Source organism: Garra rufa, chromosome 1 (genome assembly GCF_049309525.1).
Source record: "Garra rufa chromosome 1, GarRuf1.0, whole genome shotgun sequence".
Lineage (NCBI taxonomy): Eukaryota > Metazoa > Chordata > Actinopteri > Cypriniformes > Cyprinidae > Garra > Garra rufa.
This window is the reverse complement of record NC_133361.1, coordinates 45,707,555-45,722,572: the sequence shown is the minus strand read 5'-3', so window position 1 is coordinate 45,722,572 and position 15,018 is coordinate 45,707,555. Positions and strand designations below refer to the sequence as shown.

The window sequence follows — 15,018 nt, the reverse complement described above, 5'->3', positions numbered from 1 at the left end:
TATATATTATTTTTATTTATTTATTTATTTATTTATTTTTACAGAATGCAGACTTTTTAAGGTCTTATATTCAAATATGTTCAGACTTAAAGGTGTTACTGTCTGATACCATACCAGGTATGGCATACCTCTACCATGCTACTAGCTCACTTGTTTTTCTGGAAGCAGGAGTTTAATGATATACGTTTATGTCATGATTGCAATAATTACTGCTCCATATCTCCGTTGTTTGTTTCGTCAGTCATGTAGATTCTGAAAGCTTCCTCTTTTATTTTCCCATTTAAAGAGTTTACTGCCAGGAAACACTTACCACTGTAAAAAAAAAAAAAAAATCATTATTCTAACTGTAAAAGCCTTCTAAGCTACAGTAAAAACCAGTGTTTCCCACAGGTTTGAAGGCAATGTGTGGTGGTCAGATGTGGTTAGATGTTTGTAATTTGGGGGGGGGGGGGGGGGGGGGTTAGTTGGGTTGCAGATGAAAAGAAAGATTGGATAGGGATACGATTGGATCCCCTAAAGGGATTTCCTAATTGAATTCCTAAAGGTTAATAATTAAAAAAACTGTTATAAAAAGTTTATAAAAAAACTGTTGTAATTAGTTAAACAGAACTTTATTACATTAATATAACACCATATACGACAGCCTACTTGCTACATAGTCTGCAACTTTTGTTAGGGCACCTTATTTTGTCTTTCTCTCCCTGACCTTGTCTGTCTGCTTGAGCAGCACTAGTTGAAGCCTGAAAATATTGTAAACAATAACATAACTAATTACACTGGTCGGACTAAGTTCTGTTTCAAACTGACGGTTTTCAGTCGCGGAAAATACTTTTCAATACTCATCTAGATTGAAGCAGCAAACATTCAGTGTAAGAGTAAAGAAACGACATAATTTATAATACGTTTATTTGATTCACAGCTGCTACATATAGTGTTTTGACCTCGACAACCCAACTAGGCTAGCCTACATTTTACCGCAAACTTGCGACTAGTTAACTTTCTAAAGAAGGCGCAATCGCGTTTGCTAAGGGTCGGGACTTACAGTAACATCAACACATTGAAACTATTGTATTCAGAATATAAAATATTTTATAGCACTTTTTAATCTGTGATTGTGTGTTAAAAGTGTTCACGAGATACCAACCTTTCGCCAGCCGTCTTCTCTCCACAGATGATCCAGACAGATGTGGTGTGCACGGAGGGGAGGGGCTGTGTGCGCGTGTGTGTTTGAGGGAGAGACGCTTGAGTGACAGAGAGATGAAGAGAGAGTATGGAAAGGAAATGCAGTTGAACGAATTCGCTGCGTGTTTTAAATAGCGTACAAAAGAATAACGAAACGTAATATGTGACGGTCGGTATTGATTTTTTATTTTTTATTTTTTTGGTCGGTGTTGAATCTGTGGCGGTCGGAACTTAATCTGTGGCGCATCGCCACAGATTCGTCTATGTGTGGGAAACACTGGTAAAAACTGCTTAACGGTATGTTCTCTTACTGAAAACTACATGTGTGCTGTGTTTATGGCACTATGTGCACTTTCTATATATTATCAGTTGCATGAGTGTTCAAGTCTATATCACTAATGATCAGTTCAAATGAGATGATATCGCCATTGCTGCGTCAGACAGTCAGTTCCTCTGTCTCTTTTCACTTATATGCACTTCAGAGAAGGGCGTTGAGTTCATTTTTCCAGGGACTCAGACCACAACATTAGACCTCTCATATCTACATCTTGTTTTTTCTGGGTCCCTAATGACTCACCCCATTATCACTGAGTGAACTGATCTAATAGTGGAACATCAGTGAGACTTTGGAGTGTATAATCATATAATACTTAGTGATATTTAAAAAAAAAAATAGCTTTACCTATTTAAATAATCACAAACATTTTGGTTTTTATGCTACTTTGTAGCTTTGTCATTTGCACCCACATACTGAAAAAACAAGTTCTGCTTCTTATTGTAGTAGTGCCTCCAGCAGCTGTATTATTTTGTCATACTATATGAAGATGTGCACCAGGATAACATCTTCCACACAATATGACATTCCTAGTTACTCATTTTTCAGTTGGCTAAAATAAAAGGGGAAATGCATTTTCATTGGCATCACATTTGTTGTCAGATTAGCAACAACCAGCGTGACAGATACTCCAAAAACTCTGGGAAACTGCGGTTGAGGCCAAACCTTAACAGTTGAAAATATGTGGGTGGGGAGCTTGTTAATTTACAGCAGTTATTGTTGCAGTTATTGAGATCTGTCAGGCAAAGCAAGCAAGCTGCTTGTTGAACCTTTGAAGACTATTTATCAAAAAGGTAATGGTTTCTTGAGAAAAACATGGAAGTTAGCCATACTTGCTTTAATATTGTTCTACACTCACTGCATGTATCTTTAATATATGCTTTCTTTTTGCTGTTATTGGCAGAGTTGTATTGTATAATTTATCCTTTTTAAAAGTACACTGTTATTTTTGTCAGTTGTAAGTTGTCTTAGCCTTGCATTGATGGTAGAATTGCACAGTTTGCAGTCACCTTTGATTCATTCAATACTGGGGGTGTAAATATTAAATTAAATATTATTCATTTTGTAGAAGTTTTTAAATGCATTTTAATGCATTAGTAAGTGTAGTTATAACTGTAAATGTGACCATGGAATACAAAACCAGTCATAAGGGTAAATTGAGATTTAGACATCATATGAAAGCTTTCCATTGATGTATGATTTGTTAGAATAGGACAATATTTGGCTGAGATACAACTATTTGAAAATCTGGAATCTGAGGGCTCAAGAAAATCGCCTTTAAAGTTTTACAAATGAAGTTCTTAGTAATGCCTATTACTAATAAAAAATTAAGTTTTGATATATTTGCGGTAGGAAATGTACAAAATATCTTCATGGAACATGATTTTTTACTTAATATCCTAAAAATTTGTTATAAAAGAAAAATCGATAATTTTGACCCATACATGTATTTTTGGCTATTGCTACAAATATACCCGTGCTAAGACTGGTTTTGTGGTCCAGGGTCACAAATGTGAGACTGTCTCACTGTCTTTGTGATAGATGTTCTCCCAGTTTGTTGATTAATGATTATTGTGCTTCTTAGTAAAGCACAAAAGAGTAAAAGTCATTGGGTTCAGACATTGTTTGCACAAAAGGACTAAGTTTCTAACTTAAAATTGTTGACCATGTAAAGCTTTTAAACTACTTACAACTGGTCCGACTGCTCTCATTAAAGCTTTGGTCAGTTTGCGCTAATTTTTCAACACAATATACTGATATATAGCATATACACTGTTTCTTTTGCAGTGGAAAACTGTTGCACTGCAGACAGCAAGAGTTAGTTTAGTCATTTCCTTGAATTTCCTAACTAAATGACTTTTATGTGATGTTTAAGACCAAAAAGATACAGTTTAATTCAAAGTTTTAGAAAACTTTTGAAGGAGGCTTTTAGGTCAGTATTAAAAGACCTTGCTGCACAAGCAGCCATTAACATTTTAACTTGATTTGAGGTGAAAGTCAGAATATGGCATGCTTCTGCCACTTCTAAACTATATGATACATGTGACATACTTTATATTCGTTGTGATCACCATGTTGAAGATTTATTGTTTCATTGAGCATTCATTGGGGGTTTTGGAGTTATGTGAAACCCATGCTAGTTTCATTGAAATTCAGGCAGCGGCTGTCAGCTGTTCCTGATATTACTTATTTATGTCCTGAGCTTGCTTTGCACCAGACCGCCTGGAGACCTTGATTCAGTCCTGCTTAATAGAGAATCAAAGGTTGTGTTCATACTGCACATAAACAGTTTTTTTTCTTGATCTGATATTTACACATGGGGAAGTCACACACAGGTCACATGATGAAATATGAATGATCAGATAGATGTCAGATTGCATCTGCTGTTTGCAAGCTATTTAAAGCTGCAGTCCGTAACTTTTTGTGGAAGTACATAATAGGGTTGGGTCGATAGACGATGCCATCGTCCTTCGCCGATGGCCGATAGACATCACGATGCTGAGCCAGCATCGCGATCCTCCGCCCCACCCCCGCCGCAGCAGCAACCCGCTCGCGAAAAACACACACTGAATCACACTATATAGCCAGATGAAATGCATGCTTTCAATTTCCGCATCTTTACTTATTTTATTATTATTATTTTGAGGAAATAATAACAAGGAAGTTGTTAGCGATCACAATATAAATTACAGTGAACTCCAAACTAATTACATGAACTAGTTCGTTTACATTAATAAATGAGGCATACAAAAACAGCAGAAAAAATTCAAAATAATTTTAATTAAATTAGATTAAATAAACTACACCAAATATGCCTTTTCATGGTTTTACCATAACGAACCGAGCTTGGAACAAAAAAACAAGAGAATATATATTTTTTCCCCATCAGAATACAAACGTACAATACAAAGCCCATACATTATAATTAACAGTTTATCATTCAAATGCATTGGGAATATGGAAACACTTGGATTTGTGCCGAATTACAGAGGTACGTGAGCCCAACGCCTGCTATTTTTAGTTTCGCTTTGTTTTGGATTCTTAACTTTATATATTTTGTTTCATTCCTGTTCTGTTCAAAATACCGTTACATTTAGATGATTCGATTTGGAGTCAGGGTAACTAACTTATAGCTATGTTTATAGTGTTTATAATGTTAATACATAATAATATTTCGGCTCAAATTAAGCACTGGTCGAAACGGTAGGCTACAATTAATTAATTCGTTATGAATTAATTATTTAACAACAACCATCCCGCACTCCCGCCCTCTCCCCGGCCCCCGCGGACGATGCCATCGTCCATCGCGATGTTTCACGTTAGACATCTTACGATGCCAAATTGGTCGACATCGCCCAACCCTAGTACATAACCTGCTTCAAACTTTCTTCTTACTTTAGCCTGATTCACAACGATAATATTGTAATGATGTTTTCGCGGAAAATACAAGCATGCCACCGCTCATCTTTGCATCATTACACATCTGTAAACATAAAGAAGGATACAGCTAGTAGGCTATATTGGATATGTGGATAATTTATTGCCTTGTCTCACAGCAGCTGGAATAATTAAATTTATAATTTTGATGCTGGATTGTAATACAGAAAGGATTGTGTATATAAAACACATGTAAGTGACTTTAATCTGTTTTAAATGTGCGTCTAATTACACATAAGTGGGATTACACAAGATTTGTATTTCAAAAAGAACCAGTTCTAAAGAGCATACTTTGTTTCTTTGTATGAAATTCAAACGGTATGACATTATGAGATTAGACTGTCTACACACTATATACATTAACATTAACATTAACATATATATATATTAACATTAGCAGTTTAAGAGCAAAGTAATAATTTGCAAAGTTTGTGATGTGATCAAACCAAATCACCATTGGTAGTGAGATTTATTGTAATGCTTTTTTTCTCAGTTGGTCAGAACAAATATGGCAGACATGTTATCCAGTGAAAAACTAAAATTCTTATTTGGGTCAAGCTTTCAAGACATAGAATATATGATTCTGGTATACAGTGAGTATCTACATTGGTGCAGTGACTGACAGCCACACATACACCGCAAAACATTAGGTGAAGAGCTGTGCAAATGCACAATGCACAGACAGATGATAATTCTGCAAATGACTACAATTGCAGGTTTTAAACAGAGATATAGTCCAAATAGTAACTGCAGTTTCCATACTGCATTCCTTTTCCAGTTCAGTTCCTTTTACCCACGCGCAGTTAATATGAACCAGGAACTTTTTATGCTTTCTAAGATTTCCTTATGACTTTTATGATTTCTTTCTACTAAAATGTTTGTGGTCTTGGAATCAAGGTGAAGTAATTAACAAAAAACTTGATTACAGTTGGTAATGATGTGTGTTTTGGGTCGGTTGATGGAACATTAACTTTCATTCATCTGGTAAATCCAGTTTTGTATGCCTTGCATACTTAAACAGTTGGCATTATCTAATGTTTTTCTGCATTGCTTTTGCAAATACTGCTGATTTATGACCAAGATAATGTTATCTAAGTGGCTAACATGAATGAGGTTTTGTCGAAATTGCAAAAAATGGTTTGATAATGAGAGTTTTGAAAGCATCAGTGGGAACTACAAACTAGTCAGTAATGATTTACATTGCATGCCATTGTTTACCAGAAAGAGATTTTATGAATTTAATCAAGATTATAGCTCTGTATTTTCCAACTTGTTACAAATTTTGTATTAAATTTACCAAAAAACTAATTTATATCTAGCAAATATTGGTTCACGGCAGGACAATAAATGCACTAAATTAAATGCAGGGCATTTATGAGTTAATTCCGGAAGCAGATTTTATTCATGTTGCAAAGTTCAAACTTTAATAGGTTTTACATATTCATCATCAGCCTTGAATGTGCATGATCCTTCAATTGTTTTGCACTCATTAGTTTATCCACAAGGTAGCAACCCTGAAGTCACAGAAACACAGAAGTCGGTCATATGGCATGCTATAAAATGGAGTGTACTTTGAAAGGCTTGGTTGTAAATTTTGGATTATCATCCAAAAGTCTATTCCCGGTGGATTAGGTGTAAGTAAACTTACTACTATACTGTACCTCACTGTGTATAAAAGTGGCATTGTTCTGTTCGAAGGAAAACATATTTCCTTATTCTGTGGAATAAGCATTTCTAAATGATTGTCTATATAAATCACAGTTGTTTATCTTCCTTTGTCTATTTTAACTATGATCCTGTGCTGAGTGTTACGGTAAATTCCATAATTTATCGGAATAACAAAAATCTGTGGAAACAGTAGGAAATGCCACTCACTAAACTGTGCATCTCTTTCCACTTATATCTTATGAATGGCTGTACCGTAGGAGACAGGTAGGAGGTGAGAGACATTGTTAAAGACTGAGAGAACAGAACACAGCACGCTTCTGCTACCTTCACGGAAATGAAATGGAGGCTAAGGTCATAGCCATGTCTGGGCCTTTTATCTCAGACTGAGCCTGGGCCTCATCTGTAAGTGTCACATCCTTTGAACTACACAAGCATTAAACTTCCGACAGCTCATTTGGAATATGTTGCAGGGTGTAAGAGTATTAGTAATGCAACAAGTTTTTGAAAGCGGAGTAGTGACTTTATGGGTGTGTTCACACTTGTTGTTCAGTTCATTTGGTTTATTTGGTCCGGACCAAAAAGGAAAATGATACATTTGTTCCTGGTCTGCTTAGCGTTTACACAGGCATTTTTGACAGTGAACCTAAAGATACTGAACCTAAAGGCATGATGATACGTTCACAACCTGATTGGTCAGTTTGAGTGACGTATATTTTGTGATAGAACTCACTCACCAAACACTCCAAACCACAGGAAAAGGTGCGGTCAACTTAAAGCAGCGATGCAGGTGTATGACATTAATGTACCCATTCACTGCTCAGTCTGCTCAGTGCCGTTTTAAGTCGAATGCACATAATGCCGTCTGCTGGACTAATCGCGCTTATTGTTGCATGCATATGATTTTATTTTCATCACCTGCAAACTCACAAAGAGCTCATAAAAGGCACTTTACCGCCTCATTGCTCTGTGTTTGCCCTTTGCTCATGTTGTTTTGGATACACTGCTTGTTCCCTTGGTGAAATCATGTCGCATAGCCTTGCATCTTGTCATTACTTCCTGTTTTTGGTTCGTTTAGAAGTATTTGGTCCTTGTCGGTTCATATTTCACTTACTCAAATGATATGCACTAACAGAGCAATCGCACCATAGTTCATTAATCGAACCAAGCATGACAAGTGTGAACACACTCATAGAGTTTGCTACCTTTTTCCAGGTCAAGTGAAGGCTTTTTAAAAAATCCCAAAAGTCTATTCAAAAGCCTAATGATTTCAGGATGATGGAATCGCAAGTGCTAAAATGCCAAATCATTTCCAGATTTTGGTCTGCAGCACTCCAAAAGGTTTCAAAAGGGGGCTTTGGCAGCAATGTCATAGATTTTTTTTTTCTTCCAAAAGACCCTTTTAGTGAACAGGTGTTCAAAGAACCATTTTTGTCTTAGTGTGAATAATCTAAAGATAATCTTTCCACTAAAAAAAGAACCTTTTGTGCAATGGGAAGATTCCATGTAAAAGGGATAGTCCACTCAAAAATGAAAATTTTCTGTTAATTTACTTACCCTCAGACTGTCCAATTTGCGTGTATGTTACGTTATTGTAAGATTATGTAAACAAATTAGTGAACTGAACCAGTTCATTGAAATGAGCTGTCAGTTTTGTTTGTGCTAAAGAATCACATTTCCCTATTGGCCTGGGGTTCTGGATTACAAGTAATGATGTTGTAAAGGTGATCCTGGAGCACAAAACCAGTCGTAAGTAGCATGGGCATATTTGTAGCAATGGCCAACAATACATTGAATGGGTCAAAATGATCCAAAGATCATTAGCATATTAAGTAAAGATCATATGTCAATTTTTTTTTATATCATAAATATCAAAACTTAACTTTTTAAATTAGTAATATGCATTGCAAAGTAGGGCTGGGCCATATCATACCTTTCAAGGTAATACCAGTGTAATGTTATGGTACGATATGAAATTGACATATTGCGATAGAACTTGGACTTAACGCGCGTGCGCAGTGCTGGTGTTTTCATGCGGTCGCGCATGGAGCGAGAAGCATGGCGGCGACCGAGGAGGCGGCATGCACAAGCGGAGCGTTGACTATGCGCTGTCACTTTAATTCAGGGCTGCAGCACAGCAAAACATAGACTCGGTGCAGAAACGATCGCTGCACTGCTGCAAACGCACTGCTTCTGGAAGGCATGCACTGCCGGACAGCAAACGCGTGCAGTGTGAACGCTCTAATCCGTTAGCATGGGTGCGGAAAAAAATACGCAACACATACGCACTGCAGACGGAGTATGTGTGAAACAGGCGTAACACATGTGAACCAGAATTGGTCTGCAAACATCCGTGGTGTGGAACTGGTTTGGTTTTCGCCCGTCAGATACACGGCAGAACACTATTTTTGGCAAAATATGCAAGCGGTTCGTCGTGGCGAAGGGAGGAAACACCACAAACCCGTTTCACCATTTGAAGCAAAAGCACTTACTGGAGTACAACTTATTTATTTTGCACACTGTAGCACACTGCAAAGCAACTCTACTTTGCTTTTGTGGATAATATAAATGGTTATGCTCAGGAGATGTAACTTGGAATTTAACTTAAACTGAAATACTTTTTGATTTCACAAACTGTCAGCAAGCAATTTACAACTTGTGTAATATTGATTTTGGTACAAAATGATAGCTTTAATGCACATCAAAAACAGCTGCTTGTTAAATTGAAAAGAAATGTTCTTTTCTTTTATTTGCACCAATAAAGTCGTGCAGTTTGAAGTATTTTGTCTAGCGTCAATTATATCGTCAGTTATATCTAGGGCTGCAACAACTAATCGATAAAATCGATTATTATCGATAATGAAATTCGTCGACAACGATTCTCATTATCGATGAATCGGGTCCGCCCACAGTTCACGTACAACTTCAGAGGATCACGTCAAATTACAGCACTGAATGACGCATTTCTATAGACATAATGCATCTAAAAATAGAGAAGGAAACAGACTGAGATGCTGCAGGAGAGTTACGTGATCCAAGCTGCCCAAAACATTAGAATTCCTTATTTTAAATTTGAAGCTAATAGAGTAATGGCTTGCCCTGTGAGGCGCTTTGAGATCCGTTTGCATCCTCAGCATGAAAACTTTCAGTTTCAGTTTATGGTCATATCCTTATCTGTAAATGTCACAAATTCACACGAGCATTTCTATTTATGCCTAAATACAGTCTGGCAGTCTGTGTTAAGTTTAAATCTTTACTGAATGAGCGTCAGACAGGAACACAGAACACAGACAGGGAGACAATTAATACTCAGTCAGCGCAAAAACATTCATTGTGCTGAAACATCTGTCCTTGAATGTCAAATTTAGATTTAAATACAACATGTAGTTCACGTATTTATGCAGGGTAGGAACTGTAGGGCTGTGACGGTGGCAGATTTTTACCACCGCCGGTGGTGCTGTGTTTTATAGATAAATAAATGAGACTCAAACATTATTCACAAACGTGCGTGTTGAGCAATTCCGTTGGTGAACAAGCTGTCTACAAAACACTAAAATAAGTCAAATAAATAATACATTTAAATAAGAAAGTAGCCTAAATAATTGTTAAATAGGCTATTAAACAAACATTCGTTGCAAAAATTCCTAACAACCTCGACAGCTCATCAGTATGACTGGCTCTTTCTCTTCCCCATTGCACAGCTGCTGTTTTTAATAGCAAAGTAATTACATTTATTTTCGTTTCTTTACTTTATAAAGTTAATTTAGAAATATATTTGGAACACGTTTTATTTGTGAAATTCAAGTTTTTGTTTTTTAAAGTGACGACAAAGCTGCCAGCGGCAGACAGATCAATTTAGCCTTATCAAATCATCACGATTTAAATTAAAATCCTTAGATATATATATAAAAAAACTTAAAGCTTATCACAATATTAGTTTTATCGTTTAACCTAGATAAATGTGTGCTAGGGGCATATCCAATCGTTTGTGCGGAGAGGGAAAGCTTTGCAGGACATGGAGGCTCAGCGCTATGTGAAACTAAAATTTTGCTCATAAATGTAAGAGTAATAAATTTACTTTAAATTATTACTTCACTACTATAAAACGAAATAATTCAAATCGAAAACAAAACTCTTTCTATAGGCCTAATCCATAATTATGCATTTTGGCTTTAAAAGCGCGTCCAGTGAGCAGATGGCGAGTCAGGATCAACTTCATCTTTGCGAATCTGACTGAAAATATTAGTTTATTAATAAATAATTTGAATATCTCCTTACTTTTTCTCCGCCACATTCATGGTTATTGCTTTATCTGGGGCTTTGCGGCCAGTTTAAGCTTACTGCGTGCATCTGAAAGCGGAACTCTGCTGAAGGCACTTTCGCTCACTGCTGCTGCTGTTGGCGGGACACTAAACACTTCCACGGCAGAATAAATAGCAGAAACACTTTGTTTTCTGATTGTTAGTGTGTTTTTATTCAGATATTTGTCTTTTCTCTTTATTATGACAGGTGAATTTTTGTAAATTGTTAAGCACTGTGTTTTCATAGCATTCAGAATGTGGAATAGTGTGATTTAAAAAATAAATAAATAATTGGAAATTTTAAGCCAACTAATCGATTAATCGAAAAATTAATCGGCCAACTAATCGATTATCAAATTAAAATCGTTAGTTGCAGCCCTAGTTATATCGTTATCGCAAATTTTGCTATTTATATCGTGATAAAAAATTGTTGACCATATCGCCCTGCCCTATTGCAAAGAACTTGAACGACGTTAAAGGCGAATTTTCAGATTCCAGATTTTTAAATACATACATCAATGAAAAACTTAAATATTCAGCTTTCAGATGATGTGTAAATTTAAAAACATGGACCCTTGTGACTGGTTTTGTGGCGCAGGGTCACAAATAATGTTCAGTTTCTTGCACAGACTGATCGTTTCACTTCATAAGACCTCAATATATCAGGAGCCACAGATATTAATTTTGTGTTCCTTGATAATGCTTTTTTTTACTGGCAGCCACTGACTTGCTTATTATGAATCACCAAGGACTACTGTTTTAGTTACATATCTTCTTTACTGTTATCTTGGATGGCCTGAGGGTGAGTAAATTACCAGGAAATTTTTGGGTGAACTCTTCTTTTAAAGTTTCTTCATGGAAAACCATTGCCAATAAAGGAATTTTATTTTGAAGAGTGTAGGAGGCTTAATTCTCACGAAATCTGCTAGTGTGGCCAAAGTTGCTTGCTAAAAGGGTTGACCAGGACATTGTTTTAAATAACAGGAAGTTGTTTTTTTATAGATGCAAACTTTCACTTTAATACACCTCCTAAACCACAGGCTATTGACCTTCATATTTGGACACCAGTGTACCTTTTGCGGTTTTGGGGTAGTTTGCATACTCCCTCATTTATGGTAACTAATTTGATCGCTAAAATATAAACTTCCTCCAGGCTTTACCAGAATCCTTCCCGTCTCTGAGCTTGTTGTTCTCATCTGCTGGATATTTCCTACAGAACATCTAACAACCTCAAGCGCTTGTTGGTTTTCAGCTCACTATGACTCATCTTGTGTGTTTATGACATTTTCTCTCTGCACTTTGAGCCACAAACTCAGCCAATATCATTTAAGTCTCACAAGCTCGGAGAAGTGCTTCTGGTTACTAAGCATGTCAAGGAAGGAAGGCTAACCGACACTGAGTGCCAGGGTATTGTTTTGAGCCTCTCTAAAGTTGTGTAAGTGATCAGCAGGCATGTAGGTTGCAGTGTGAGAGCTAATACAGGAACTAAGAGCATTGTGAATGAGCACTGATCTAAATGTTTTTTAAAAGATGAGGTGAAAAAATGATTTGGGGTCATCGTTCATATTCCTGGGAATTATTATTTTTTTGTTATTTTTGGGAGCATTGACATGCTGTAAATTGAGAACGGATGCCAGGCGGTGGGAGACAACCAAATCTTCCCTCAGGGAGCACACAGATCATAAGCTTTGTGGTTTCCTCCTCTACACACACAGTTCTTGGCAATATGATCCAAGATAATGTGTGTCATCTATTATGCAGTGTTTCTAATATGCAGTGTTTCTGAAAAACAAGGGTGCCTTCGAAACAGTTCCTGTTGCGTTTATGTAACCCGTGTTATTTGAATTGTGCAACAGAGACTTCCTTTCCCCTTAGATTTGATTGAACAGCTTGGTTTGTCTGCTCAGTTTCGCTTTTAACATAGATTGATTAGGGGGGTTGAATTTACATTGGTTGTTTGTAAATGAAGATTTTGCTACTGGAAAAGATTATTTTCTACTGGCCACAATTTCTTACATATGGAAATATTTATACTGTATATATATATATATATATATTTTAAACTACCACTATGAAGTCATGTTTGATCTAGGTGACAAATTAACAGATTTTTATAACAGTTAGGGCCCTAGGATTTCCTTGATGTGGAAAACGTGGACATAAAATTGGATAAATAAATCAAAAGTAAAGGCCCTAAACAATGTAGAATACAGCACAGAAAACTAAATGATTGTTGTAAGTGGACGTACAGTATGAAAAAATGCTTTTAAGTGGCAACCAGTGTTGTTTTTGACAACCATCTTAGATTTATTCTTAGTCTTAGTCTTTTGGACTAAAATGCTTATTAGTTTTAGTCAAATTTTAGTCACTTCTATATGTGATAGTTTTAGTCCAATTTTAGTCGACGAAAAGTCAAAAAGGTTTTAGCCCAATTTTAGTCGACGAAAAGTCAACAAGGTTTTAGTCTAGTTTTAGTCAAAAAAGGGGAAAAAGTAGTCTTTTAACAAATTAATGTAGGTCAGTAAGTATTTTGCTGTTGGGTAGTGTCACTTGTAAGTTCTGAAAATAGCAGATCTATAGTTCAACACAATGTGAGCTTCCGGATCGACTATTTTCAAAAAGGATGGAATGCTAAAACGGCTTGCCATACTAGTATGGCAAAGAGTATTTAACGCTAAAACGGCTTGCCATAGCGGCAGATCCGTTTTAGGTTTTGATTGGCATGCACAATAAGCAGAAATGTCATGCATTTTAAACGTCTGATGGACCACCCACTAGCATTTTCGACTATTCTCGTCTCGTCAACGAAAACTCACACACGTCTCGTCATGTTTTAGTCATCAACGAGCCATTTTTATCTCGTCATCGTCTCGTTATCGTCATGACAAAAAGTGGCGTCAACGAAATGATTTCGTCATCGTCATCGTTGACGAAAACAACACTGGTGGCAACTCAAAACCGACCTGGAAGGACAAATGAAAATCCTGTCAACTGCCCAGTAATTTCCTCTGGTCCTATAGTAAAATACAGACCAGGTTTGGTTCTTGTTAGTTTTGTCTTGTTGGAGGTGTGCTGTCATATTGTTAATTGGTCTGTGATCAATGCCCCTTACATTTATCTAATTTCATTCCTGCTTATTAGTGTGCATAACCTTACACCATGTCTATTGTGCCATGCTAGAGAAAACTTGAGGCTGTCTACACTGGATGAAACAAAGTGGCTATTTTAAATCCTTTGTGTCAGAAGTAGCGTAGGCGCTTAAAGTAAAAAAAAAAAAAAAAGGGGGATTTTTCGTGTCGCATTGAATGTAAACAGAGTCACTGATTATAATGGTTTTTACTGTATTTAGTCATGGTCCATTATTTTGTTTTTAGTTGTTTTTGCTTAAACTCATTCGCATCTAATTTGCCGTAATCATAGCCTATGAGGATATGTAATGGTCACCTGGTTGACTGGGACACTAGTGAAACACTTTGTTACTTGCACTTTGCACTTGATAGTTTATTGAATTGTAAAATGAATTGACTCCAGATTGCTCATAAATGAAAACCTAACCTAGAGAGAAAGCATGAAAGTCTATCCAGCCAAAGTGAACTGTTTCTAGTAGACAGTGGATTATTTGATGTATTTAAATTGGATCAAAACCTTTTATCAAAGTTGTCCTAAAACCAAAATAATACCCGTTCTTGTCTTAGGACAACTTTGAATCAATTTTTTGATCCACTTCAAAGGTTGATTGCTATATGTGACCCTGGACCACAAAACCAGTCATAAGGTTAAATTTTACAAAACTGAGATATATACACATATATCAATAAATAAGCTTTCTATTGATGTATAGTTTGTTAGGATATGACAATATTTGGCCGAGATACGTCTATTTGAAAATCTGGAATCTAAGGGTGCAAGAAATCTGAATACTGAGAAAATCACCTTTTAAAGTTGTCCAAATTAAGTTCTTAACAATGCATATTACTAATCAAAAATTACATTTTGATAGGTTTACACTTTACAGTAGGAATTTTACAAAAAATCTTAATGTAACATGATCTTTACTTAATTTCCTAATGATTTTTGGCATAAAAGAAAAATCAATAA

The 15,018-nt window shown here is 36.2% G+C and overlaps 1 protein-coding gene across 1 annotated transcript in view; it reads left to right on the top strand.

Moving 5' to 3' along the window:
- stat3 (signal transducer and activator of transcription 3 (acute-phase response factor)) overlaps nt 1-15,018 on the top strand; it is a 44,522-nt gene that overhangs the window by 4,942 nt on the left and 24,562 nt on the right. The window lies entirely within an intron of this gene.